Source organism: Pristiophorus japonicus, chromosome 2 (assembly GCF_044704955.1).
Source record: "Pristiophorus japonicus isolate sPriJap1 chromosome 2, sPriJap1.hap1, whole genome shotgun sequence".
Lineage (NCBI taxonomy): Eukaryota > Metazoa > Chordata > Chondrichthyes > Pristiophoridae > Pristiophorus > Pristiophorus japonicus.
This window is the reverse complement of record NC_091978.1, coordinates 270,289,179-270,314,880: the sequence shown is the minus strand read 5'-3', so window position 1 is coordinate 270,314,880 and position 25,702 is coordinate 270,289,179. Positions and strand designations below refer to the sequence as shown.

The 25,702-nt window shown below is 44.7% G+C and overlaps 1 protein-coding gene across 3 annotated transcripts in view; it reads right to left on the bottom strand.

Moving 5' to 3' along the window:
- Positions 1–25,702, bottom strand: part of sorcs2 (sortilin-related VPS10 domain containing receptor 2) — a 963,539-nt gene that overhangs the window by 924,815 nt on the left and 13,022 nt on the right. The window contains exon 1 of one of the 3 annotated variants that reach the window (XM_070871375.1): positions 15,340–15,411. The exons of the other annotated variants lie outside the window; for them this stretch is intronic. The gene's annotated coding sequence lies outside the window, so the exon portion shown is untranslated. Of the gene's footprint in view, positions 1–15,339; positions 15,412–25,702 lie in introns of those variants that run through there. 3 annotated transcript variants of the gene reach the window in all.

Here is a 25,702-nt window from a genome sequence, read left to right as displayed (position 1 = left end):
TCCGGGGATGAGGGGGTTGACTTATGAGGCAAGGTTGAGTCGGTTGGGCCTCTACTCATTGAAATTCAGAAGAATGAGAGGTGATCTTATTGAAACGTATAAGATTATGAGGGGGCTTGACAAGGTGGATGCAGAAAGGATGTTTCCACTGATGGGGGAGACTAGAACTAGAGGGCACGATCTTAGAATAAGGGGTTGCCCATTTAAAACAGAAATGAGGAGAAATTTCTTCTCAGAGGGTTGTAAATCTGTGGAATTCACTGCTCTGAGAGCTGTGGAAGCTGGGTCATTGAATAAATTTAAGACAGAGATAGACAGTTTCTTAAACAATAAGGGAATAAGGGGTTATGGGGAGCAGGCGGGGAAGTGGAGCTGAGTCCATGATCAGATCAGCCATGATCTTATTGAATGGCGGAGCAGGCTCGAGGGGCCATATGGCCTACTCCTGTTCCTATTTCTTATGTTCTTATAACTCATCCCACAATCGCATCGCGGATTCCGCCCACTAACGGGCACAATGGACATGATCTTTCCCACGCATCAAATTCAAGAGAAATGCAGGGAGCAGCACAAACCTCTGTACATGGCCGCCTTTGACCTCACAAAGGCCTTCGACACTGTTAACCGCAAGGCATTATGAAGTGTCCTCGTCAAATTCGGCTGCCCTCAAATGTTTGTCACCATCCTCCACCTGTTTCACAATGACATGCAAGCAGTGATCCTGACCAACGGATCCACCACAGACCCAATTCACGTATAGATTGGGCTCAAGCAAGGCTGTGTCATTGCACTAACGTTCTTCTCGATCTTCCTTGCTGCAATGCTCCAGCTCATCCTCAATTAGCTCCCCGCTGGAGTGGAGCTAATCTACGGAACAAACGGGAAATTGTTAAGGTCTGTCGCCTCCAGTCCAGATCTAAGGTCGTCCCATCCTCTGTCATTGAATTACAGTATGCAGATGACGCTTGCATTTTTGCACACTCGGAGGCTGAACTCCAAATCATCGTCAACATCTTCACAGAAACATACGAAAGTATGGGCCTTACACTAATCATCAATAAGACAAAGGTCCTCTACCAACCTGCCCCCACCACACAGTACTGCCCCCCAATTATCAAAATCTATGACAAGGCCTTGGACAAAATGGACCATTTAGGGCAAACGTCAATGACGAAGTCCAACACCGCCTCCAGTGTGCCAGTGCAGCCTTCGGCCACCTGAGGAAGAGAGTGTTTGAAAACCAGGACCTCAAACCCGGCATCAAGCTCATGGTCTACCCGCACTCCTATATGCTTCAGAGACATGGACTGTGCAGCAGGCACCTCACCAGCGCTGCCTCTGCAAGATCCTGCAAATCCATTGGGAGGACAGAAGCACCAACATCAGCATCCTTGCTCAGGCCAACATCGCCAGCATCGAAGCTTTGACCATGCTCGATCAACTCTGCTGGACGGGCCACATTGTCCGCATGCCCGATACGAGAACCCCAAAAGAAGCACTCTACTCAGAACTCCTTACGGCAAGTGAATCCCAGGTGGACAGAGGAAACGCTTCAAGGACACCCTCAAAGCCTCCTTGAAAATGTGCAAAATCCCCACTGGCACCTGTGAATCCCTGGCCCAAGACCGCTCAAAGTGGAGGAGAAGTATCTGGAAAGGCGCCGAACACAGAATCTCTTCGCTGGGAGCAAGTGGAAGCCAAGCACAAACAGCGGAAGGAGTGCACTACAACCCAAGCAACCCACCCACCCGTCCCTTCAACCATTGTCCGCCTCATCTGTGACAGAGACTGTAGGTCCCGCATTGGACTCATCAGTCACCTGAGAACTCATTAGTGTGGGAGCAAGTCATCCTCGACTTCGAGGGACTGCCGAAAGAGAACATAACGGACACATTTTGGAATGAGCACAAAAATGTAACCACAAAGAAAAGAAAAAATACTGGGCCTGAAATTTCGGCCTCACCGAGTCTGTACGGAGTGTATATGGACCTGGGGAAGCATCGCAAAAGCCGATTTTCGGCACGCAATACGCATGCGCGGAAAACCAGCTTTTCCGATCTGTCAAGTTCTGGCTTGATGGCAGCAAGGACATTCGTATGGGCAAGATTGGGGTATTTGCCTATCTCTTGCCCAACGAATGTCCTTAAATCTCTTACGCCTGGTAAAAGCAGGCGCATAGCCTACTTTTACCAGCGTAAGAGTTTTAAACTGTAATATATCAGAAAAATATATATTTTTTTCCAAACACATTAACTTTAATTTAAATTATGTGAGGTGTGTTTTTTATTTTTTATGTCGTGTTTAGTGTGTTTGGGCTTTTTTCTCATTAATAGCAATGAGAGCTCATAGATATGGAGTTCTCATTGCTATTAATGAGAATACTGTACCTGATTGGTTGCGCAGTCACACGTGACGACACCTTCTGTGTCCGAACGTCGAGGACGGGAACGCGCTCCGATGCATGGGAAGAGAAGGCATCCCCATCGGAAGCGCAAGGGCCTCCGGGACCACCAGGTAAACTCGTAAAAAATTCTCGGGTCGGAGGCGTTCGTCCGAAAGAAGCCTCTGACTGGAATTTCAGGCCCACTGTTAATTGTGCTAGAAAGAAAAGAATGTGAATGTGATCCAGAAAAGGCAATCTCAAGCACAGCATTCCTGAGCATTACATGCTTCTGTCAAGTTATTTAAGTAGGACATCCACAGGTGGGTTAGGGCAAGAGGAGCTTTTCCAGCAGCTGTTCCCTCCTTTATCTGCTGGGTAAGGTTACAGTCCAGACAGCAGCTAATGTTAATTCACTCTCTGCAGTAACAAAGGCTCTCATACCACTTACTCCACAGCACATGCCAAAATGCTGCTTGGGCTGGTTTTGGTCTTTTTCAGGTGAGTAAGCTTATTGCCAATTCCTTTTTCCAGAAGCTCTCAAATTTCTACTGATACAAATGTAGCTATAAAGCAAATGTCCTTTAAGGTGTAACAAAGTGTTTGACTTAGAGTAATAAATTGGTCAACAACCACATTCAATCTTGCTCCCAAGAGTGGCACATTTATCACTGGATTTTAAACTGACCAGGTTTTTGAATGGACTCACTGACCAGAAACTTAAGAGACTTGACCTCAGTGTCTCTGGGTCAGTGAAGGGAAAATTAACTGAGCTCATACTCCTGATCGCTGTGCAGACATTCCAACTGGAGGTGCGTGTATGTAAAAGTCAGGTGGGGATAGAATAAGGTTGCGTGAGTGTGTGAGTGTGAGTGTGAGTGTGAGTGTGAGTGTGAGTGTGAGTGTGAGTGTGAGTGTGAGTGTGAGTGTGAGTGTGAGTGTGAGTGTGAGTGAGTGTGAGTGAGAGCTGGGGAAATGGTGGGAACAACAACTTGTATTTATATAGCGCCTTTAATGTAGTAAAACGTCCCAAGGTGCTCGAAGTGATAGAAGTCAAAAATTTGACACCGAGCCACATAAGAAATTAGGGCAGATGACCAAAAACTTGGTCAAAGGGGTAGATTTTAAGGAGCACCTTAAAAGGAGCAAAGAGAGGTAGAGAGGTGGAGAGGTTTAAGGAGAGAGTTAGAGAGCTGAGGGCCGAGGCAGCTCAAGGCACGGCCACCAATGGTTGAGCAATTATAAATCAGGGATGCTCAAGAGGGCAGAAATAGAGGAGCGCAGATATCGCTGGGGCGTTGTGGGGCTGGGGATTACAGAGATAAGGAGGGGCGTGGAGGGACGTGAGAACAAAGATGAGAATTTTGAAATCAAGGCATTGCTTAACTGGGACCCAATGTAAATCAGCGAGCACAGGGGTTTTGGGCGAATGGGACTTGATGAGGACACTGGCAGCCGAGTTTGGGATGACCTCAAGTTTATGTAGGGTAGAATGTGGAAGGCCAGCCAGTAGTGCATTGGAACAGTCAATTCTAGGAGGTAACAAAGGTATAGATGAGGGTTTCAGCAGCAGATGAGCTGAGGCAGGAGCAGAAACGGGCGATGTTAGGCAGGTGGTCTTTGTTATGCCGGAAACCGAAAAAGATCCTGTATGGTCAGTCAAAATTGTTTACAATTATACTGTGAATGCACCTTTAAGAAAATACGTAGAACTGCCTTTGGCATGTCTGATTCAAGACCATCAGATCTAGTTTAGATTGATCCATAGTAGGCTTTTCAAGATATTAACCTGGTTCAACCTGTAATACCTACTGATAGCCTGCTGATTTATTCTCAAAGCTAGTTTAATCCAAATTTGTTCAGTTATCCACCCGTTTTAAAAATCATTGTCCATAAAATAAAGAATTCAGGCAAATTATGTATGTGCACAATTTACAGACTTTGTGATAAATTTGTTTATCAAAACTATACACCTCCCCATGATTTACATAAAACATATACAATTAAAGCAAAATTGTTCGACTCTGTGGCTCAAGACCGATAAGATTCCCCTCATTTCATTCACAAGCTCTTTATTCCCCATTGCCCTAAAGAATGTGATCAAATATTCAGCATCCACCCTCAAAATCTTACTAATTAAAATTGGCCGATCTTGGGTACCAAGTTGACATTAAATCTTACAATGACCACTTATCAGTAGGAAACCTTTGGCATTGTTCCCAAATTGTTAATTTAAGGGTTAAGTCATGGCAGGAGAGCCCAGATCTGTGCTCCTCCTGTGCTATGTGGGAAATCAGGGACTCATCCAGCGTCCCTGACTATGTGTGCGGGAAGTGTATCCAGCTGCAGCTCCTGTCAGACCGCATGATGGCACTGGAGCTGCGCATGGATTCACTCTGGAGCATCCACGATGCTGAGGATGTCGTGAATAGCATGGTTAGTGAGTTGGTCACACCGCAGGTAAAGGTTACAAAGGCAGATAGGGGATGGGTGATCTTCAGGCAGAGCAGGAGTAGGAAGGTAGTGCAGGAGTCCCCTGCGATCATCTCCCTCCAAAACAGATATACTGCTTTGGATACTGCTGGGGGAGATAGCAGCAGCCAAGTTCATGGCACCATGGGTGGCTCTGCTGCACAGGAGGGCAGGAAAAAGAGTGGGAGAGCTATAGTGGTAGGGAATTCTATTGTAAGGGGAATAGATAGGCTTTTTTGCAGCCACAATCGAGACTCCAGGATAGTAAGTTGTCTCTCTGGTGCAAGGGTCAAGGATGTCTCATAGCAGCTGCAGGGCATTCTGGAGGGGGAGGGTTAACAGCCAGTTGTCATGGTGCATATAGGTAAAAAATGTGATGAGGTCCTACAAGCTGAATTTAGGGAGCTAGGAGTTAAATTAAAAAGTAGGACCTCAAAGGTAGTAATCTCAGGATTGCTACCAGTGCCACGTGCTCATCAGAGTAGAAATAGTAGAATAGTTAAGATGAACACGTGGCTTGAGGAATTGTGCAAGAGGGAGGGATGCAAATTTCTGGGATATTGGAACCGGTTCTGAGGGAGGTAGGACCAGTACAAACTGGATGGTCTGTACCTGGGCAGGACTGGAACCGATGTCCTCGGGGGAGTGTTTGCTAGTGCTGTTGGGGAGGGGTTAAACTAATATGGCAGGGGGATGGGAATCTATGCAGGGAGGCAGAAGGAATAAAATGGGGGCAGAAGCAAAAGGTAGAAAGGAGATAAAGGAAAAGTGGAGGGCAGAGAAATCAAAGGCAAAAATCAAAAAGGGCCACATTACAACATAATTCTAAAAGGAGAAAGAGTGTTTAAAAAACAAGCCTGAAGGCTGTGTCTCAATGCGAGGAGCATTCGTAATAAGGTGGATGAATTAACTGCGCAGATAGCTGTTAACTGATCTGATGTAATTGGGATTATGGAGACATGGCTCCAGGGTGATCAAGGCTGGGAACTCAACATCCAGGGGTATTCAATATTCAGGAAGGATAGACAGAAAGGAAAAAGGAGTTGGGGTAGTATTGCTGGTTAAAGAGATTAATGCAATAGTAAGGAAGGACATTAGCTTGGATGATGTGGAATCTGTGGGCTCAAGTTTCGGCCTGAGTTGCTCCTATTTTTTTTTAAGAATGGAGCATCTTAGAAATTGCAATTCTAGGCATTTAGTTTGCTCCAGTTCTGGTGAGTTAGAATAGTTTCATTTTAGAACGGATTTTTTTTTTCCCCAAAAGGGGGCGTGTGCAGCCACTTACACCTGTTTTGCAAGTCTCAGCAGCGAAAACTTACTCCATTCTAAGTTAGTTTGGAGTAAGTGTAGATTTTTGTATGCTCAGAAAAACCTTGCCTACACTTATAAATCAGGCATAGGGAACGAAAGATGGGGTGGGGGAGAAGTTTACAAACATTACACACTTCACTTTTACAAATAAAGATCCATCATCAATAATAATCGATAAATAATCAATAAATCAATCAAAAAATATTTTTAAAAAACAAATCAATCAATAAAAAATTATTTCTGCTCACCTATTGCAGTACCGGGAGCCCTCTAACAGCGTGCTGGGACGTCCCCCGCCAGTGTCTCTCGCTCGGGAGAGGAGGATGAGGACAAGGACGAGGACGAGGAGCTGAATGGGCCGGGCGGGCCCTGCTGACGACAGGGAGGGGTGAGGGAGGCAGCTGAACGGGAGGGAAGCCTGAGTCCCGATGTTCTCCCTGTGAGCTCATTCGGCCAGGGCTAGGGTCGGGCGCCCTGCCACGCATCCTCGGGAGCTTGGCGCTACTGCACATGCACGCACACTCTAGTGCGCATGTGTCGAGGTCCCGGCACGGTGGTCAGTGCCGGGAACTGGCTCCGCCCCCGACCCCTTGTGCTGCGCCACGCCGCGCACGAAGACGTCCTGAGGAGACCAGAGAATCCCAAGGTAAGTTTTCGGCACCCTTTTCCTTCCAGAAAGTCGGCGCACCCGATCGAGATGCACAGTTTTTCCAGAGGGCGGAAACTTGGGCCCAGTATGGGTAGAGCTGCGGAACTCCAAAGGGCAGAAAACGCTAGTGGGAGTGGTGTACGGACTACTAAACAGAAGTAGTGAGGTTGGGGATGGCATCAAACAGGAAATTAGGGATGCGTGCAATAAAAGGTACAGCAGTTATCATGGGTGACTTTAATCGACATATAGATTGGGCTAACCAAACTGGTTGCAATACGGAAGAGGAGGATTTCCTGTAGTGTATAAGGGATGGTTTTCTAGACCAATATATCGAGGAACCAACTGGAGAGCTGGCCATCCTAGACTGGGTGTTGTGTAATGAGAAAGGACTAATTAGCAATCTTGTTGTGCGAGGAGGCCCCTTGGGGAAGAGTGACCATAATATGGTAGAATTCTTCATTAAGATGGAGAATGACACAGTTAATTCAGAGACTAGGGTCCTGAACTTAAAGAAAGGTAACTTTGATGGTATGAGACGTGAATTGGCTAGAATAGACTGGCGAGTGATACTTCAAGGGTTGACAGTGGATAGGCAATGGCAGACATTTAAAGATCAAATGGATGAACTTCAACAATTGTACATCCCTGTCTGGCATAAAAATAAAACGGGATGATGGCTCAACTGTGGCTAACAAGGGAAATTAGGGATAATGTTAAATCCACAGAAGAGGCAGAAAAATTGGCCAGAAAAAGCAACAAACCTGAGGACTGGGAGAAATTTAGAATTCAGCAGAGGAGGAAAAAGTGTTCAATTAGAAGGGGGAAAATAGAGTAGGAATGTAAGCTTGCAGGGAACATAAAACTGACTGCAAAAGCTTCTATAGATATGTGAAGAGAAAAAGATTAGTGAAGACAAAAGTAGGTCCCTTGCAGTTAGAATCAGGTGAATTTATAATTGGGGAACAAAGAAATGGCAGACCAATTGAACAAATACTTTGGCTCTGTCTTCACTAAGGAAGACACAAACAACCTTCCAGAAATACTTGGGGACCGAGGATCTAGCGAGAAGGAGGAACTGAAGAAAATTTTTATTCGTCAGGAAATTGTGTTCAGGAAATTGTTGGGATTGAAGGCCGATAATTCCCCGGGGCCTGATAGTCTGCATCCCAGAGTACTTGGCTCTAGAAAGAGTGGATGTATTGGTGGTCATTTTCCAACATTCTATAGACATTGCATCAGCTCCTATGGATTGGAGGGTAGCTAATGTCACCCCACTTTTTAAAAAAGGGAGAGAAAACAGGGAATTATAGACCGGTTAGCCTGACATCAATAGTGGAGAAAATGTTGGAATCAATTATTAAAGATGTAATAGCTGCGCATTTGGAAAGCAGTGACAGGATCATTCCAAGTCAGCATGGATTTATGAAAGGTAAATCATGCTTGACAAATCTTCTGGAATTTTGTGAGGATGTAACTAGTAGAGTGGGGACAAGGGAGAACCAGTGGATGTGGTGTATTTGGACTTTCAAAAGGCTTTTGACAGGGTCCCACACAAGAGATTCATGTGCAAAATTAAAGCACATGGTATTGGGGGTAATGTTTGATGTGGATAGAGAACTGGTTGGCAGACAGGAAGCTGGTTGGCAGACGGGTCATTTTCAGAATGGCAGGCAGTGACGAGTGGGGTGCCGCAGGGTTCAGTGCTGGGACCCCAGCTATTTACAATATACATTAATGATTTGGACGAAGGAATTGAATGTAATATCTCCAAGTTTGCAGATGACACTAAGCTGGGTGGCAGTGTGAGCTGTGAGGAGGATGCTAAGAGGCTGCAGGGTGACTTGGACCGGTTATGTGAGTGGGCAAATGCATGGCAGATGCAGTATAATGTAGATAAATGTGAGGTTATCCACTTTGGTGGCAAAAACATAAAGGCAGAATATTATCTGAATGGTGACAGATTAGGAAAAGGGGAGGTGCAACAAGACCTGGGTGCCATGGTACATCAGTCATTGAAAATTGGCATGCAGGTACAGCAGGTGGTGAAGGCGGCAAATGGCATGTTGGCCTGGATAGTGAGAGGATTTGAATATAGGAGCAGGGAGCTCTTACTGCAGTTGTACAGGGCCTTGGTGAGGCCACACCTTGAATATTGTGTACAGTTTTGGTCTTATAATCTGAGGAAGGACATTCTTGCAATTGAGGGAGTGCAGCGAAGGTTCACCAGACTGATTCCTGGGATGGCAGGACTGACATATAAAGAAAGACTGAATCGACTAGGCTTATATTCACTGGAATTTAGAAGAATGAGAGGGGATCTCATAGAAACATATAAAATTCTGACTGGATTGGACAGGTTAGATGCAGGAAGAATGTTCCCGATGTTGGGGAAATCCAGAACCAGGGGTCACAGCCTAAGGATAAGGGGTAAGCCATTTAGAACCGAGATGAGGTGAAACTTCTTCACTCAGAAAATTGTGACCCTGTGGAATTCTCTACCACAGAAAGTTGTTGAGGCCAGTTCGTGGCCCTTACGGCTAATGGGATCAAGGGGTATGGAGAGAAAGCAGGAATGGGGTACTTAAGTTGCACGATCAGCCATGATCATATTGAATGGTGGTGCAGGCTCGAAGGACCGAATGGCCGACTCCTGCACCTATTTTCTATGTTTCTAAAAAGGATTCAAATAGCACCATGGCCAGAGACAATTCTTAGGTGTGGCCTGCTCTAAATAAATTCATTCTCTTGTGAACAGTCTGTGAATTACTAAAATGATCATTTTTGGCCGGGTTTTAGTGGAAAAATAGTTTCTGCACAAGGGTGAAGTCGGTGCGACTGTATCCGTTTCGTGACTGCCTCTCCCAACGAAGGGAAAGTCTGGTCTGGAATGATTAACAATACATGACTGCAGCTTTAATGGTCAGATGGTTGTGTTCATGAATTACTAATAATACTCTCCTCTAAACTGAGCACTATAAGCAGCTTAAAGCAGAATCTATTCAGTACAACAACTGTCGTTGTAAAGCACATTAACATGTTAAATGAAAAGCATGCAAAATATACTGAATGAAGGGACATACCACACTTCTACTCCAGAGGTGCTTCAAGTATTTGACAAAACTATAATGCTGTTGCTTTCAACAACTATTAGAAGATTTTTAAAAATTATTTTATTTTGCCTTTTGCCCCACGTCCAGGCCCTCCACTATCAAGCTTCAATTGAGGGGATGCAGTTAAATCTGGTTTTCTGACTTTAGGGAATCGAAAAAAGTTTTAAGCAACTGTGCTGACACCAATGGCAACAATTGAGAAAGGGGTCATTTTTCATTTTTATCACCCCGGCATAGAATGTCGTCTGCCGGAAGCACATATCGGGAATTTGGGGCATGTGTCATCTCCACCCCACATCATTTTCCATTGAGAACGGACTAAAAATTGAGAGCAACATGCCCAACTTCCCAACTGTGCTGGGAGTGTGAAATGCAAAACTTACTTCAAAAGATCTTATTGTACTTTATGAAATTGTGAAATACAACTATTCATTTGATAATATGTACAACTTGCATTTACATAGCAACTTTAAAGTAGTAAAATGTCCCCAAAACGCTTCAAAGGAACGTTATCAAACAAAATCTGACACCGAGCCACATTGGGAGATATTAGGACAGATGGGGTCAAAGAGGTTGGTTTTAAGGAGCATCTCAAAGGAGGAAAGAGAGAGTGGTAGAGAGGCGCAGAGGTTTAGGGAGGGAATTCCAGAGCTTTGAGCCTAGGCAGCCAAATGGTGGAGTGATTAAAATTGGGGATGGGAAAAAGGCCAGAATTGGAGGAGCGCAGAAATCTCTAAGGGTTGCAGGGCTGAAGGATGTTAAAGATAGGGAGGGTGGGTGAGGCCATGGGGGAATTTGCAAACAAGGATGAGAATTTTTAAAAATGAAAGCATTGCCAGACCTGAAGCCTATGTTGGTCGGCGAGCACAGGGGTGATGGATAAATGGGACTTGGTGCAAGCTAGGATACAGGCAGCAGAGTTTTGAATAACCTCAAGTTTATGTAGGGTGGAAGATGGGAGGCCGGCAAGGAGAGCATTGAAATAGTCAAGTTTAGAGGTAACAAAGGCATGGATGAGGGTTTGAGCAGATCAGCTGAGGGAGGGGTGGAGTTGGGTGATGTTACGGAGGTGGAAATAGACGGTGTTGGAGTGGATATGTGGTCGGCAGTTTATCTGGAGGTCAAATATGATACCAAGGTTGCGAATAGTCTGGTTCAGCCTCAGACAGTTGCCAGGGAGAGGGATGGAGTCAGTGGCTAGGGGACAGAGTTTGTGGCAGGGACCGAAGACAATGGCTTAGGTCTTCCAGATATTTAGTTGGAGGATTTTTCTGCTCATCCAGTCCAGTACAAGCAATGTGACAAATCAGAGGCAGGGAAGGGTCGAGTGAGGTGGTGGTGAGCTAGAGCTGGGTATCCTCAGCTACTGTTATACAACTTCTGTTGTATCCCCTATGGCACAGTGACTAAATGCGCCACACTGTGCAGTGCAGAGCAATACATACAGAGAAGGTCCCAAGTTTGATTCTTGCTCTGTGCGGATTTAGCTGAGCTCAGCTGAGTTGGCAGTGCAGTGCTACAGTTGGTCTGGATGTCCACGTGGTAGAAAGGGGAAAAGTGACCATGGACCCTATTCACTGATTGCTAGCCAGTAGCCACTGTTGGAAGTGAAAATGTGTGAATGCTTCATGATGACATGAACATGGACCAGGTGAATGACACACTGACACTCATTACAACAGTGACTCCAATTCAAAAAGTAGTACATTAACTGTAAAGCGCTTTGGGACGTCAGTGGTCGTGAAAGGCACTATATAAATTCAAGTCTTTCTTTGTTCACTCACTGTCCAAGTTGCATCATGAAAAACAAATCTGTCCTCCCACCTGAAGAGAGAGAAGGCAATGAAGGAGAATTGGAGGGATAAAAAAGAAATCAGCACCTTCTCCTACAAAAGCACATGGTTCCATCAAACCAAGAATATCTGATTTTAATGTATTACATTACCTACTAAAAAGATTTTACACTGATGATTAAGAGATGCAATGAAACCAACCCACTGTTCCACATCATAATCCACTTTTTACATATTGAAATCTGGCAATCAAAAACCTCAGACTCAATTCAGAATCTTTAGTTTCTTTTCAACATATCTATCCACATTCCAACACACAAACGCACACATACAATTTCATAATCTACCTTTGTGCTCCATCTCTTCATGAGAAAGATGGGACCAGAAGTGCAGACCATTCCATAAGCCCCATTAGTATTGCTCTGCACTGGTCAGTGGGAGTTATGCTTTTCGGGGCAAGGGATACAACCCCTTCCCTCTAATGCTCCAACTTCTGTTGTAGTCCAGCTTACCCACTAAATGTGATTATGCATCAAAATCCAGAGTATTAACAGGGAGATAGAGGGTAAACTTAACAGATCTCCTATTGTTAACTTGAACCAAACGAGTACAGACAGAATAAGCTAATGGGATATCCAACCAGGAAGCCTTAACAGATGACAGGAATCGTGGTGCTCCTTACAAATTCACTAGGCTCAGCCTCAAAATCTAAAGTTGAAGGAAAAAAGGTTATGCGAATGTTTCGATTGCAATACCATTTATAAATGCTGATGGTCAATTTTAAGCATTAAATAATAGTCACATACCTGTTGCAATGCAAATTGTGCTGATTAAAGAGCGCGCAGAAATCAAGCGCAGGCAGCGGAAAGAGCGTGCGGCAAACCAGTCCCACCCTCCCTTTCCCTCAATGACTATCTGTCCCACCTGTGACAAGGACTGTGGTTCTCATACTGGACTGTTCAGCCACCTAAGGACTCATTTTAAGAGCAGAAGCAAGTCTTCCTCGATTCTGAGAGACTGCCTATGATGATGGGTAACTCCACGGATAAGCTAGGTATATACCAAAAGGTTTCTTTGCTGAGCTGATTTTTCCTTCAAACTTTACTCTTTGGATGTACTTCATTTACAGAGCTCCTCCACAGAGCATGTCCTTCGGGAGCTTGTGGAGCCAAGATTATGGATTGATAATTGGCAGAGAAAGCTCCTCCAGCGTTTCGGATCACAGAACCAGTTTCATAATGCTAATTGATGCCAAAGCTTTGCGGGTTTTGGCTCAAGTCATCATCAACCACAGACTGTCACAGGTGGGACAGATAGTCGTTGAGGGAAAGGGTGGGTGGGACAGATTTGCCGCATGCTCTTTCCGCTGCCTGCGTTTGATTTCTGCATGCTTTCGGCGACTCGAGATGCTCAGCGCCCTCCCGGATGCACTTCTGCCACTGAGGGCGGTCTTTGGCCAGGAATTCCCAGGTGTCAGTGGGGATGTCGCACTTTATCAGCGAGGCTTTGAGGGTGTCCTTGTAACGCTTCCGCTGCCCACTTTGGCTCGTTTGCCGTGATGGAGTTCTGAGTAGAGCACTTGCTCTGGGAGTCTTGTGTCTGGCATGCGAACTATGTGGCTTGCCCAGTGGAGCTGATCAAATGTGATCAGTGCTTCGATGCTGGGGATGTTGGCCTGGTCAAGGACGCTAATGTTGGTGCTTCTGTCCTTTATGTGCTGAGTGTCTGCTGCACAAAATGTGTTAGCTGACAGTAAAAATGAATTTCTTTTGCATGAGAAACAAAAAAAATTGGAAGAAGGAGGAATTTTGGGGGAAAGCCACTTCAGGAGATGATAGCATCAGCTTCCCTTTATGTAATGTTAGCAATGGTGTTGATAGCTGATACAATAAAAATGCCTTCTTCCATGCATTTAAGACCTTCCATTATAAAGTACTATGTTATGAACCCTAAGCTTAATAACGATTCACTACTCAGTGCCAATGCTAAGCCTGCATTGCTAAATGTTAAATATTCTTCAAAAGTGCTATTATCTGAACAGGCTACACCTTGTCAGCACAACTAATGAGAGAACTGTATTAATAGGTTTAATTGAAATATTTAGTTTAATAATGAGATCCAATTTACTGGGTCATGTAACTATCTGAATATGTGAACTGACAGTTCAGAGCGATACAGTTAAGTGATATGTTCCAACTGGAGTAGATCCAGACATTTTGTCCATCTTATCCTGGGACAACACAGCTAAACCAACACTTTACTTGGAAATTAGGCAAGAAAGACAGGAATAGAACATTTCAAAAATTTGCACCATAGAGTTTTAAGAGTATCCCTGCTACCCAGAAAGGAAATTAAATCTATTTTGAGCATTCAAGCAATCTGTACTCCATTGGCCATGTTATTTGGCAAACTGATATTATTGATATGATACAAGAAACAATTTAAAAAACAAGCAGAAAACATCACTCCATTTAATGGATATAAAATCAACATGTTCAGATTTAGTGATTTCTTATTTAAATCAGAAAAACAAAACTAAAGATGATACTCTTTGAAATGTACAATGTTAGTTGCTGAACTCATCGCAGTCAAGGCCACCTACGGTCCAAACACCCAAGGCCCCACCCCACTGCTGGCCAAGAACGGGGAAACACTTATCAAGGACACAGAGGCAGTCAAGGCCGCTGGAAGGAGCACTTCGAAGATCTCCTCAATCAAGACTCTGCCTTTGACCAGAGTGTTCTCGACTCCATCCCACAGCATGCTACCCGCCACCACCTCAGTAAAACCCCAACAGTCCACTAGATCGAAAAAGCCATAAGACAGCTTAAGAACAACAAGGCTACGGGAGCGGATGGAATCCCTGCTGAGGCACTGTTGGCGCGAATACATGACCTCATCTCTCTCATCTGGAGGGAGGAGAGCATGCCGGAAGATCTCAGAGATGCAGTGATCGTGACCATCTTTAAAAAAGAGGACAAGTCCAACTGCGGCAACCACAGAGGAATCTCCCTGTTATCAGCCACTGGGAAAGTCGTCACTAGAGTCCTCCTCAACTGTCTTCTCCCCGTGGCTGAGGAGCTCCTCCCGGAGTCACAGTGCGGATTTCGTCTCCTACGGGGCACAACGGACATGATTTTTGCAGCGCGACAGTTACAGGAAAAATACAGGGAACAGCACGAGCCCTCATATATGGCTTTCTTCGACCTTACAAAGGCCTTTGACACTGTTAGGGTCTATGGAGCGTCCTCCTCCGTTTCGGATGCCCCCAAAAGTTCATCACCATCCTCCGCCTGCTCCACGACGGCATGCAGACCGTGATTCTTACCAACGGATCCACTACAGATCCAATCCACGTCCGGACCGGGGTCAAACAGGGCTGCGTCATTGCCCCAACCCTCTTCTCAATCTTCTTCACTGCCATGCTCCACCTCACACTCAACAAGCTCCCCGCTGGAGTGGAACTAAACTACAGAACCAGTGGGAACTTCTTCAACCTTCGATGTCTCCAGGCCAGGTCCAAGACCATCCCAACCTCTGTCGTCGAGCTACAGTATGCAGATGAGGCCTGTGTCTGTGCACATATAGAGGCTGAACTCCAGGCATAGTCGACGTACTTACTGAGGTTTATGAAAGCATGGGCCGTACGCTAAACATCCGTAAGACAAAGGTCCTCCACCAGCCTGCCCTCGCCGTCATCAAGATCCACGGCGCGGTCCTGGATAACGTGGACCATTTCCCATACCTCGGGAGCCTCTTAACAAGAGCAGACATTGACGACGAGATTCAACATCACCTCCAGTGCGCCAGTGCAGCTTTCGGCCGCCTGAGGAAAAAAATGTTTGAAGATCAGGCCCTCAAAACTGCCACCAAGCTCATGGTCTACAGGGCTGCAGTAATACCCGCCCTCCTGTATGGCTCAGAGACTTGGACCATGTACAGTAGACACCTCAAATCGCTGGAGAAATACCACCGACGCCTCCACAAAATCCTACAAATCTCCTGGGAGGACAGACGCACCAACATTAGCGTCGTCAACCAGGCCAACATCCCCAGCACTGAAGCACTGACCACACTTGATCAGCTCCACTGGGCAGGCCACATCGTTCGCATGCCAGACACGAGACGCCCAAAGCAGGTGCTCTACTTGGAACTTCTTCACGGCAAATGAGCCAAGGTGGGCAGAGGAAGCATTACAGGGACACCCTCAAAGCCTCCCTGAAAAAGTACAACATCCCCACTGACATCTGGGAGTCCCTGGCCAAAGATCGCCCTAAGTGGAGGAAGTGCATCCGGGAGAGCGCTGAGCACCTCGAGTCTCATTGCCGAGAGCAAGCAGAAATCAAGCGCAGGCAGCGGAAAGAGAGTGCGGCAAACCTGTCCCACCCTCCCTTTCCCTCAACGACTATCTGTCCCACCTGTGACATGGACTGTGGCTCTCGTATTGGACTGTTCAGCCACCTAAGGATTCATTTTTAAGAGTGGAGGCAAGTCTTCCTCGATTCCGAGGGACTGCCTATGATGACGATGACAATGTTAGTGTAATTTCCCAGGAATGTTATTGCACTATGTACATAGAGTGCAGTCCTACAATTGATCAGTCACAAGTTGGTTCTCCCAACACTCCAGGGTACATGTAACATGCATTACAATTATTTACAATAATAGGGCAACTTCACAACCTTTACACTTGCTAGGCTCTAGTGGATGGTGCTTAATGAGAGAACTGACCCGGTTTGATGAACAATTACCATTTATAGAGTTGAGAATGGGACCCATAAATTTACTGCCTAAAGCTGCAATACCATACAAAGACATTTGACAGTTTAATGAAAGTTAAGTTACTGACTGAAACCTGAGCCAATTCTGAAATGGTTTTATTTTTCAAGGAGAAATCAAGATTTGCAAAATGTCCTGATATCCATCCCGCAGCATAAATCCCTGTTCTGTTACCTGCTGGCACTGATGGTGCACAACAAAAGTCAATGCTATTTGTAAGCACTGTGTATGAAAATACAGATTGCACCTCAAAAAAATCCCAAATAAATCAGGTTTGAAATATAATGTTTGCTAAGTAACCAAGTTCAATAAAACATAAGTTCTCCTGCTGACCCAATGGGTAGCGATCTGGTGTAATATTAAGCTTATATAGACCAGAATATTGCAAATTCAATTCCCAGACTGTGCTGAGTTAGCTGATGTCAGATAGTGCAGGAGTTAGGGGGCTATAATTGGACTCTTGCACTCAGAGGAGAAACAATGTCATGGTTCCTGCTCCTATATCACTTTCCAGTGACCCCTGTATGCTTGTTGGGTGAGGACAAGATCATGTTGAGCTATGATTGCCCTATCATGGTCAAATAGCCTGCAAGCTTGTACTATCTAGGCTCACATTGGCATGGGAGTTGGCAAATATCATGTACCTCTCTCATCAGCCAGTATGGAGCAGTACTGACAGGCTGGGAATGGATCAGCTGGGAAATGATGGAATGAATGGCTTGAGAAAATCATTTCCAAAAAGCAACGGGAAAAACTATTTAAACAATACAATTGAACCTGGAATTCCAAATCTCCCACTTTAACTTCGGCGGAAGACCAGCAGAAACCCCAAAGGAGCAGCAATTTCTCCGGGGGTTCCTGTTGATCTTCCACTGAAGTCACGGTGGGAGATTGGAAAAACCATCACGGAAATTCTACCCCTCTATTTGTAAAACGTTAGAGCATAATGAACTGCAAAAAGATAAAGGGGCTTGAAATTCCATGGACATTCAACCAGTCTCCTGCTGTAACTCCTGTTGGGAGACTGGAGGATCCAATGCTCCCTCGAAGATGGGAAAGGTCCCACAGAGGCCGCTCACTGGCTTTACCACGCAAAGGCAGAAATTTAAAGGGACCGCGCACTAAAAAAAACAACACGCAGCATACAGGGAACATTGGGTGGAGCCCCTGTGGAATGTCAGCCCCAAGGTTTTCAAAATAATACAATACATTTGAGCACAAAGGCAACTAGACTTTTCATGAAAGGTCAGCAATCTGAAACGTTAACTCTCTTTTACTCTCTCCACAGATGCTGCCTGGCCTACTGAGTGTTCCCAGCATTTTCTGTCTGTATTTCAGAATACATTCTAGCATCAGCAAAACTGTGGGGTATAATTTTTTACAGGGATTCCCTGATCTTCTGCCGTAACTTTGACACAGTTGGCGAAAACCTCGGGTAATGGCATAAAGATCCGTTTACATCGTTTCTCTGGGGTTTCTGCCAATCATCCACCGAAGTTACAGTAGGAGATCGGATGAACTTCCATGGAAATTCCAAGCCTGTATGTTTAAATGGATCAATTGTCTCACTGTCATCAGAAACGATAGATTGCATTCAGGCAGTATAAATGTACATCCACCACACATTACACACAGTATTCAGTTACCTGAGTTAGTACAGAGGCTTTCTTGTTGAAGGAATCAGAGGACAATACTATCAAAAGTGATGCTATAGGATATGTTACTTTTATTTTTCTGCTTCCCCTATTTTTGTCTGTTTCCTCCTTCTTTTGGATGACTCCTTGGCATGCACTGTTCCTCAGGCAATGGGGTTACTGTCACACTTTTGTATTTTTTTGGCCCTTTTTTCCCCCGCCCACAGAAAGGGTTTGGAAAAAGTTACTTTTAAAGGCTGGGTTTTTAAGAGCACAGTACATTCACACACGTTTTTACAAAAGACACTGAAATGGAAGATGGTTAAAATGCTAATGGACTATGTTTTTATGTTGATTCCCCACAGACTGCAATAATGAGCAAATTGTTAGTCTCGTCAATCGATAAACCCGTGTGTTGGGAAGTTTCTGAACCTGGGGACTTAGAAGGGGTGTTGTAGCAGATCGTCCCTTTCTGGCTGTGAATACAGTGTGATGGAAACAAAGACCCAGGCAGTCAGTTAGGTCTTCTAACAGAAAGCTCGACGGGCAAGCTTTGACCAGGCTCAGAACCTTAGCATGTAGGATGAAAGTTATTGAAGATCATTTTCAATTTCAGCACCTGGGCGAAAATCAACGAAATTAAAATTGGGCAGGTTCTATAAAGGGTGAACAATCGACTCTGCCAAGTTACCGCCCAAGCAACAAAGTTGAAAATTACCCCCATTTTGTTTAAGTCAAGCAAAATGACCCACTGATATGAGGAGTCATAGCATGTTCATTATTTTGGTACTGAATTACAAGAAAACACATGATTTATTATGGTATTATTATGGAAAGACAAATTTAACTGATCAAATTAATTTAGTTCAATCATAACTGTTGTTCTCTACGTTCACTCGCCGTGAACTAATGCAGCTTGACGATTCATATTGGACCTCGTCTTACTAGGTATTTTCCCAGATTGTTCCCAAGGGGTTTGGAAAGGCATGTGGAGACATGAGCAAAAGGGGGTTCTATTGTAACACCACTGAGTTATGCTATCAAATAGTTAGATATTGGACAGTACATAACCCAAAACAGAAGACACTCAGAATGCTTATGGGAGTGAGTAACACCACAGCACCCAAGAGAGTATCTAAGACAAGTGCCCAAAAATGTATCGGTTCTGTAGGCAAATTCCTTCCAAGCCCCTCTCTAAAAGGACACTACATGGGGTGCCTCATCCAACAATTTTTCCTCCCTCACCATAGGAAAGTGTTTGCCCTCCATCAACATCAGCTCTGAGCAGTCCAACTGAGATTGGGACCAGTTGTTTAAGCAACAGTAGAAACATTAGCAATCCTCCAATGCACAGCACACGCAAAATCCATCCTGCAGTACGATCTTTTAAAATGAATGTATTTTATTTTCTAATGAAGGGACATCATAGGGCTGAAATTCAGCTCCTGACTAAGGCCAGTTACCGTCCATTTGCGGAGGCCATGCAGTGGAGTCAAGCGGCCGCCGATTTCTGGTCGAATGGTCGCCGCAAGCTAAATTCAGTTCCGGGGGGGGTTCTGGCAATCCCCACTTCCACCCCGCCTCTGCCGACCGGCTGTGCATGAGTCATCAGTGCGCACACCGCTGGGAACCCCCCACTCCCATGAAATTTAGCGAGCAAAATCTTATTGCCGTCGAGTGATTCCCTCAACAGCTTTTCCTATCGGTGCACCCTGTATGCTCTCTGCCCTGGCTGCACAGCGGCCATTAAAGGCAAGGGCCCAATGCCACGGCCACCATTTTATTTTTTTTGCTGGCCGACTTCCATGTCAGCCGGACTATTGTGCCCCCAGGTTCGGCCTGGCCGCCAACAGGCAGCCTGGCACCCCCTCTTAGGTGCCAGGCTGCTGACCCAGCCAAAACCCTCCCTGGTGGTCCAGTGTTCGATTGCGACGGATGGCCGATTCTCTCCCCTTTAACGCGCTGACTAACAGTGGCGGAGAATCCGTCCCGCCTTCACTTTCGCCCCAACCAGCACTTACCGCCGCACTTCTGCCCACTTTATGACCGACTTCCTGGCCGATTGAGAAAAAAAAGACAAAAAGCTGAATTTCGTGAAAGAGGGGACCTCTTCCGAAATGGCGGTAAAAATACGGTCGGGGCGCCAGCTTTCAGGCGGGCTGAATTTCAGCCTCTATATTTTTAAACCAGCAAGCATACGAAGGTTTGAGAAGCTACTAACACTACCACTGAATTGCCAGACTGGAGGTTGTATCATGTGTTTGCTTGTAACTCAATACCGCCTACTAAAATTTGAATATATTTTGTCTGTCCTTGGTCAGATCACTATCTAGGTTGCCTCACGATAATGAATTTCTGTGCTCATGGAGAGTGGGATGTCAGTCGTATTTCTAGCTGTCTGCTGCTAGATGTGGAATAAATCTTCCTCTATTCTACTGCAATAATGTGACTCAACACAAATCTTTACAAAGCACACCTAATGTGCCAGTGTGGATCTTTCCATTTCCCACACCGGCCAATCCTAATTGAGATTGCTAATTTTATGAAAACTTGTACCAAATTGTTACTGTGAGCCTGATCCTGCTAGGACGTCTGCTGAGACCAGCAAACTCTTTTCATTTAGGATCCTTACGCCCAGCAGAAAGATAAAACATTGGTATGTGTACAGTAGTATAATGGTTGTTACTGGAGTAGTAATCCAGAGGCCTGGATTGATAATCCAGAGAAAACAAATTCAAATCCCATCATGGCAGTTTGAGAATTTAAATTCAGTTGAAAACAAAAATCAAAAAAATGGTAACAGGTGGTAACCATGAAGCTGTTCAATTGTCATAAAAACCCAATTGGTTCACAAATGTCCATTAGGAACGGAAACCTGTTCTGTGACTCCAGATCCACACCAAAGTAGTTGACACTCAACTCTGAAGTGTCCTAGAAAGCCACACAGTTACTTCACCTTCTCAAGGCAACTAGGGATGGCCAATAAATGCCAGCCTTGCCAGAAACATCCACATCCCGATAATTTTTTTTTTAAATGTGAAGACACTGCAGCATCAGACTAATGGCAGATTACACCACCATGGAGAGCAAGACAAAATGATTTTGTGTTGCCTTGTCTTTTGATCAGGATCGTTCTTCCTTCCTACACAAACCATAAGGTGGGAATTGGCAGCAGAAGATCTTCTGGTATGCCAACAGATAGGTCCTCTTCAGGTACAGTTACACCTCACCATGAGTACTCAGGAAGATTAAGAAGAGTTGCTCTTATTTGTCTTCTGCTGATTATAATTTATCTTTTAGCAGGACTAGTTTGAAATGCAGAGGTCTCACCTCCTGACTCCCCAAAGGCTTTCCACCATCTGCAAGGCACAAGTCAGGAATATTATAGAATACTCGACACTTGCCTGGATAAGTGCAGCTCCAACAACACGACACCATCCAGGACAAAGCAGCCACTTGATTGGCAACCTATCCACCACCTTAAACATCCACTCACTCCACCACCAGTACACCGTGGCTGCAGTGTGTACCATCTGCAAGATGCATTGCAGCAACTTGCCAAGGCTGCTTCGGTAGCACCTCCAAAACCCGCGACCTCTACCACCTTGAAGGACAAGGGCATCATCATAGGCAGTCCCTCGAAATCGAGGAAGACTTGCTTCCACTCTAAAAGTGAGTTCTTAGGTGACTGAACAGTCCAAGATGGGAACCACAGTCTCTGTCGCAGATGGGACAGTCATTGAAGGAAAGGGTGGGTGGGACTGGTTTGCCGCACGCTCCTTCCGCTGCCTGCGCCTGTTTTGTGCAGGCTCTTGGCGATGAGACTCGAGGTGCTCAGCGCCCTCCCGGATGCACCTCCTCCACCTAGGGTGGTGTTTGGTCAGAGACTCCCAGGATGTTGCGTTTTATAAAGGAGGCTTTGAGGGTGTCCTTAAAATGTTTCCTCTGTCCACCTTGGGCTCGTTTGCCGTGTAGAAGTTCCGAGTAGAGCGCTTGCTTTGGGAGTCTTGTGTCAGGCATGCGAACAATGTGGCCTGCCCAATGGAGCTGGTCAACTGTGGTCAGTGCTTCGATACTGGCCTGATCGAGGACACCAATGTTGGTTTGTCTGTCCTCCCAGGGGATTTTGCTCCCAAGGGCAGCAAGCACATGGGAACACCACCACCTCCAAGTTCTCCTCCAAGTCACACACCATCCTGGTTTAACAACATATCACCGTTCCTTCCTCGTCACTGGGTCAAAATCCTGGAACTCCCTCCCTAACAACACTGTGGGAGTACCATCACCACAAGAACTGCAGCAGTTCAAGGCGGCGGCTCACCATCATCGTCTCAAGGGCAATTAGGGATGGGCAATAAATGCTGGCCTGACTAGCGATGCCCACATCCAGTGAACAATTTTTTTTTTAATAATTGATTCAAATTCAACTAACAATATCTGACAACATGGAACCCCAAATAGGAACCCTACTAACCAAAGAAAATGACAGGAGTACATTGGCCTGAATTTTCTTGGGGCTGTTCCTGCTCTGCCACCATAACTTCACCTCCTTACACACGGTAAAGAGGTTTCCATCATGCTTTCAGCAAAGTTGCAGGGGCAGCTCCAATGGAATAATATTATACCTGCACCGGAAAAATATTGCGTGAATGGATAAACCTGTTATTTGTGTTTCCAAATACTTTTGTTGAAGAGTCACTGGTTTAAAAGTTTATTTTATAATCCATTAATAGAATGGGTTGTATAACATGGTTTCAATACTGTGTTACAATGGTGCTCAACACAGCACCATTTACTCCATTGATACCCTATTATTATGCATAAAGCTAGGGCTTGCTTTTCTTTTACTAAAAAATTGGTGATTTTGAAAGCTATAGAATTTGTGTGTTATCAAAGCGCTTCATATCAGCACTGCCAATATTGTGGGATTAAATATGAGAAATAGAAAATAAAAGGATCAATTGTATAACTATTGCTGCAGATGGCTTATTAACAAATTCAGTCATTTAATTCTGCACCACACCAACCAATTTCAAACCAGTATGGTGTCCTGGAAGCAGATACCTGCATATTTTCACATTTGAAAGTTTGTGCGTGATGCTTGAGGCTAGGACCTCACGTGGAGGTGAAAATAAATGAAAAATGAACAACAAAGACTGAATTCTTCTGCATTGCAAACCGATAGTTCAATCAGTACAATACAAATACCTCAACACCAGTGATAGCTAAGGAGATACATTGCACGACATGCCCCCGAGGTCCTGTAAGGTTTGTCTAGCAACTTGTAGCTCATTTATCATCTGAAGAAAATAGCATTGTGGTTCAAGTACTCATGAGTACTTGAACCAAATCTCACTCACCCATCACCCCTGTCCTTGCTCCCAATCCCACAATGATTGAAATTTAAAAATCTCACCCTCACATTTAAATCCCTTCATGGCCTTTACTTTCTCTGTCTCTATAGCTTTCCACGACCCTACAACTACCGGGAGAGCTCTGCATTCCTCCGACTTGGATTTCTTGTGCATTCTCTCTCCTCCTTCCTCTCCCCCCCCCCCCCCCCCCCCCCCCGCCCCCCTGGCACGCTTTGCAATTACCTCCCTAAAACTCTCCACCTTTTTACCTCCTTTAAGACCATTTTTAAAGCCCACCACATTGATCAAGCTTTCAGTGACCATCCCAATATCTCCTTCTTTAGATAATGCCCATTTGTGATTTTTTTCTTTGTGAAGCTCCTTGGGAAATTTTTCTACGTTAAAGGAGCTACATAAATGGAGTCATTGCTGTTTCTACATCGGAGTTTTATTTCTATCCACATGCACTGAGCCATCTCTGAAATATAAACCATGAAGTGCTGTATCTTCATCCAAAATAACTCCACATCTTCCTGCAAACCACACTGCTTCCTCTAAAACACTGGTACTCAAAACATAGCTCTGGGGCTTTGCGTGACCCATCTTCTGCCTCATTTATGGTTTGTTAGGAGCCCCGCTGGTCGATTTGACTTATTCATCTCATTTAACAGTCCTCCAGCTCTCAGATGTTGCAAGAGCTGGGATTCAGGAGAGAGAAAAATCAGTATTTTAAAAAATTTAAATAAAGAGAGAGGATTTCAAAAGAAAGCACGCGGAGCTGGTTTATAGTGGGTCTTCGAGAGTGGCCTTCAGTAATAAACTGGTCAGACTGTAGCTCTCAGCATTCGGTTAATGAGTACTCCTCTTTTAACATTTCAGCTTCACGGTTTTGCACATGTCAAAAAGGGATTGATAGCATGTGCAGTACATTAAGAATTTTACACTCGTAAGGAAAATTAACCACAGAGAGGGGAAGAGAGGCAGAATAAAAATCCAAATCGCAATGGACAACTGGCTGAGGAAGGTATCTATGAAGAATAACCACTCCACTTGGCATATTTACATTAGTGTCTGTACTAAGCAGCTTTTAAAATGTTGCGTCCTAGAAGTCAAAGGAGAGTACATGAAACTGTACTGCGAGAAAGAATTCTAGCAATAATTTTCATGAATAAATTAAATCCATGGCCAAATAATTGCAAACAGTATGACTGTCTGAAGAGCAGCGACTTTTCACAAAATAATGCGAGCTGATGTTACTCTCCTGTAAAGAATATCAGCCGCATTCACACGATTATTTCCCAGAGGCCACAAGCACAGGTTATACAGAGTGCACCTACCTGCCTGAACACTCATTAAAAATATTCATAACATTTCGTATTTTTAGTGAAGATTGAAAGGATTCACTACTTATCAATCTCTAACTGTTCTGAATCACCCTGTGTCTGTAACAACATTGAATAATTTCATACTGCAAAAATAATGAAAAACATAGGTGAGGCAAAAATACCGTATTTATTTTGTTGCTTTCAGTTACTTCTAAAATAAAGAGTAACATTAGACCAGTGCTATATCAGAAGTGGGAACAACAGTTAAGAGTTGCCAAAAATGCAACAGCAATCAAGTTAATGGCCCGGAATTTGCGGTTGTAATGACAATGGCCTGGATTTTACGGTGCTTCCGACAATGTACGCATAGCGAACGCTGTTGGAAGTCTTCAGAATGGCCCCGCAAGTTCCGGGTTTCTGCACGCACTGCGCATCTGTCATGTTTCATTTGGACAGATCCACCACTGCAAAATCACTTTCGCTGGTAGAGTTGGGCTATTTGCCCAACTACTGACAGGTGGATGCCCACGAAACCCTTACGCCTGGTAAAAGCAGGAGTAAGGCCTCCTTTTACCAACATAAGGGTTAAAATAAATGTTTAAATATTTAAAAACATGATTTAAACATACACATTATTTTAGGTCAATTTTGGCTCGTGTTAAAATGCTTACATTTATTTTTCAAAAAATTACATATTTATTCTAAATGCTTAATTAAAGGGTCATTTATTATTTATTTAAGTGGTGTGAAATGTTATTTATTGGGGATTTCTATTATCCTTGTGGGGATTCTGGAAGAGTCCGAAGCTTGGGAGACACCAGGCAAATGTGTATTTTTTTTGGTTCAGAGGCAAGCCTCCGACCACAATTCCCAGGCTAATGAAATTGTCAGC